The sequence below is a fragment of the Mus caroli genome, chromosome 5 (assembly GCF_900094665.2).
Source record: "Mus caroli chromosome 5, CAROLI_EIJ_v1.1, whole genome shotgun sequence".
In the NCBI taxonomy this organism is placed as follows: domain Eukaryota; kingdom Metazoa; phylum Chordata; class Mammalia; order Rodentia; family Muridae; genus Mus; species Mus caroli.
The window spans coordinates 68,485,959-68,490,517 of NC_034574.1; positions in this window are offsets into that span (position 1 = coordinate 68,485,959).

The following is a 4,559-nucleotide window of genomic DNA, read 5'->3' on the forward strand; positions in this document are numbered from 1 at the left end:
CCTTCCTTCCTTCCTTCCTTCCTTCCTTCCTTCCTTCCTTCCTTCCTTCCTTTCTTCTTTTTTGTATGAATAAGTCCAAAACACCTTTTAAGACAGAGCTGGCCAGTACACAGTTGGTCAACACTTCTCCCCTTTAACTATTTTCCCCTAGACAAAGACTAATAAACTCTTAGAGCTGGCTGTAACCTCTGAAAGTATCAAGGGCAAACTTCTCAGTTTTAGGCAGGATGACTCCAGGCTCAGAGCATCCAAGGAGCCTTGAGTGAATGCCAAGCATAGATTCAGCTGCCCACATCTGGTTGTGCCCATGGCTTTCTCCATTTGGTCAAAACCTACCACCACCACCATCACCACCAAAACCCAAAGCCATTTATTTTGGTAAAGGTAAACACACATAGTGGTATAGTGTCCCACCCCCACCCCCACCCAGGCCTCTCACACAATTTCAACAACCACTTGGCCAGTCTCATTCCATCCATGTTCCTCACATCCTCCACCTCCTTCTCCCATCTCCCCAGAGAAATTTCAGTGATTCTCTGGCATCAGAACACTTGGTCATGGGCTCGATGTGGTGGCATACACCTTCGATCCAAGTACTCCGGAGGCAGAAGCAGACAGACCTCCTTGAGTTGAGGTCAGCCTGATCTACATACAGGTGGAGTTCCAGGACAGCTAGGCCACAGAGAAACCTTATCTCAACAAACCAAACCAAACAGAGAAGCCCTGGAAGGTCTCTGATTTTAATGTCAGTACCAGGTTATTATCACACCAGGATAGCTAAACTTAGTTTTAAATTGAATGGGATTTAGAAAATCACCCAGGAGACAAATCCCTAGGCAGGTATGTGAGGATGTTTCCAGGGAGATTTAACTGGTGTGGCCTGGGGCCCTGGACTGAGTAAAACAGAGAACGTAAACCAAACACCAGCCTCTGTATCTCTTTGCTTGTTGACTGCTGATGCAGCATGGTCAACCTCCTCAGGTCCTTCTGCCTTGACTTCCTAGCTATGATGAACTGTACCTTCAAACTGTGAGCCAACATCAACCCTTTCTCTCATACAGTGATTCTGTCCATAATGCAACACACTAAAATAAATAAATAAATAAATAAATAAATAAATAAATAAATAGTTTTGGAGGCAGGAGGGATTAAGCTCAGGGATTAAGAGCACTTGCTGCTCTGGAAGCAGACTGATTCCCAGTATATACATGGAGTGTGGGCTCATAGCTATGTGTAACTTCAATTCCAGGGGCCCTGACATCCTATCCTGACTTCCACAGGCATTTGGGAACACAGACAGTGCATAGACAAAGAACACTCACACATAAAATAATCTAAAGCCAAAAATAAATAAATAAATAAATTTTAAAAAGAGCTGGGGCTGAGGGATTCCACACCTCTAACCTCAGCAATGGGGGGTAAGGGAGGTGGATCTCTGTGAGTTTGAGGCCAGCTTATTCTATATAGGAAGTCTATTCTATATATCCCAGGATAGCCACAGCAACATAACGATCCCCTGTCTCGATACAAACAAATTAAAAAGACAACTTTGCTTACAAATTGTGATGGTTTGTATATGCTTGGCTCAGGGAGTGACAATGTTTGGAGGTGTGGCCTGGTTGGAGCAGGTGTGGCCTTGTTATAATAGCTGTGTCACCATGGGTGTTGCCTTTAAGACCCTACTCCTAGTTGTCTGGAATCGAGTATTCTGCTAGCAGCCTCCAGATGAAGATTGTAGAACTCTCAGCAACGTCTGCACCATGCCTGCCTGGATGCTGCCATCCTCTCACCTTGATGATAATGGACTGGACCTCTGAGCCTTTAAGCCAGCCCCAATTAAATGTCATCCTTATAAGGCTTGCCTTAGTTATGGTGTCTGTTCACAGACACAAATCATCAAATATGCTTCCAAGTTTTAAACTGTTTCATTTGCCACAGAGTTTTTAAAAAATAGTTGTTTTGTAGTAAGTGAATATGGTACTGTGGAGGATACAGGCTTGATGCTTTGAAGGAGTCTGCCTTTGATTCTAAACAGTTACGTAGGAAGCTGGGTCCAGCTTATGCTGGATAAAACCGTAGTGCACCATGAGGCAGAACTGGGCAGCCCACAGAGAGGTTATTTAGGCTGTCAGGGTCCCAAGCCTGCTCTGCCACTTCCTAACCATGTGACCACGGGTAAATGAATGTCTCCCTCACCTCGGGGAGGGGGAAATTGACCATGGGGCTAATAACAGAGCTGCCTGTTAGAGTTTTTTGAAGGAGACCTCTCGTAGTACATGTGGTTGGATCCGAACACGGAACTTCATAATTAATCAGGAAACATCAGCAGGGCTATATGCCGACGTGGTACTGTATGACCTGTTAATAAGTCCTGCAGGTGAGTGAGATAGAGGGCAATCCTCTCTGGTGATTACATCACAAAGAATAACACACAGCCATTATTATATGTTATTATTATAACAATGATGATTTGGACTAGCGATGGCTTTCTTGTTGTCTTTCTGTTTCTATGGAGTTCAGGCTGGTCTGGTGTTTGCTATGTATCCCAGGCTGGCTTTGAACATTCCACAGTTCTGCTGACATAGTAGCAGTAAGTGCCCATGAAGGGAAGTCTTTCCTTCTTTCTCTCTCTTTTCTGAATGTGCTTCCCTAACGCTTTGGGTCTCACTCTTTCTCCACTGCCCCTCTCCCTAAGCTGTGGATGCTTTTCTTCTGTGTGACTGACTTCCTAGCCTGCCTAGTGTCTCTTCTCCATTGTCCTCTTCTGGGTGACCGCTGAGATTACAGCTTGCTTACCCTGGGGTGGTTTTGTTTATTTGTCTGTTTGCTTTGTTTTGTTTTCTTCTAAGCTCAAATAAGATTGTCCTTGTCCTTCCACTCGAATCCATCTTTAAATTATTTGATTAACAAGACTAAGAACCCAAGAGGGAGCCCTGATTTCCCCAGTGATGCTTCTTATGGGCAGAGATTACAGACATTGTATATTGTACTTTGCCAGCAATTGATTTTTCTTTCCTTTTTCTTTCGGACAGGGTTTCATGTATCCACTGATGGCCTTGAACTTGTTAGCAGAGAAGGACTTGAACTTCTGATTCTCCTTTTCTTTACATCATGCTTAGGAATGCCAGACTGTGCCTGCAGGCCTGTGATCCCTGCCAAGTTTATGCCACGATGGGCATCAAACCGAGTGTTTTACACAGACATAGATGGTCAAGCACTCTCCTGACTGAGATGGAATTGCCTTTATCAAAGTTTTAAAATTGTGCGCATGTGTGTTTGTGAATGATACCTAGTGTGCCGGGGAAGGCGTGTGGAAGCCAGAGGACAACTTTATGGAGTTGGTTTTCTCTTCTCACCTTTATACAAGTTCAAAAGATCAAATTCCCGGCTGCCAGGTTTTGGGGGCAGATGCCTTTGGCTGCTGAGCCCTCCCTCCCTCAGGTTCTGAAATTGCTTTTCCTGGGTTAATCCTATTGGTATCTCTGTGGAAGTGCCTGGAGGGAAGCTCTGGGATACTTCCCCTCCCCTGCTGCCTCTTGGAGGCAGAGGTCAGAAGCATTAGCCAGTTCTCAGTTGTTTTTAATTCCCATGGGGGTGCTCAATTCTCAGAAGAGAGCCAATGATTTTTGTATCTGCCTGTAATGCCAATACTAGAGGCTGAGGCAGGGGGATCTTGAGTTATCAACCAGCCTGGGCTGCAAAGTAAATTCAAGATGACTAGTCAGATCCTGTTTCGAGCTATCAGAGAATAGATAAATAGTCCTTATAGCTACGGGTAGCAGCAGAGGCATCTGTTACTCAGGACAGTGGGAATGACACCAGAAATGTCCTGGGATGGATGATAAATTCTGCATACCCTATGCAGAACATTAGTCCTGGTTTTAAAGAGCACGGAGCTTACTCATCTTTCCCCCACTTACCTCCACTCTCTTGCCTCTCTACCCCAGAGCCATATATAGCCCCATCCCTGGTCACTTTAACCTCTGGAAGCCTGGGGGCAAGCCACGAGGTCAGCGTCTGGGCGTCTGCATCTGGGAATGGTCTATGCCACAGCGTACAATCTTTTCCTTGGTAGAAATAGTGTCTACCTATTAAGAATAAATAAAAGATAGACCCTAGTGGGAACTGTTTACTTGCAAGCTTTAAGAGCTGCTCAAAGTCTGCAGACAGCTGTGTCTCCCTGGCTCCCACCTATCCCGAGACCTGGTTGATCAGGACTCTTAGTTAAATACATATTTACTTCTTGTATTCAGTCAACCACACCAGACTTGTAGACATAAAGTGTTTCTAACTCCTGTAGAAGTAGCATGACTTCTTTATTGGATAAGGAGGAAAATAAAAAATGATGAGGTGGTCATGATGTTTATGGTGCAATTAACATAGATTTCGATCGCATACATTTATCACAATAATAACAATGGTAACGACATTGGGGGCTGGTGAGATGGCTCAGTGGGTAAGAGCACCCGACTGCTCTTCCGAAGGTCTGGAGTTCAAATCCCAGCAACCACATGGTGGCTCACAACCATCCGTAACGAGATCTGACTCCCTCTTCTGGA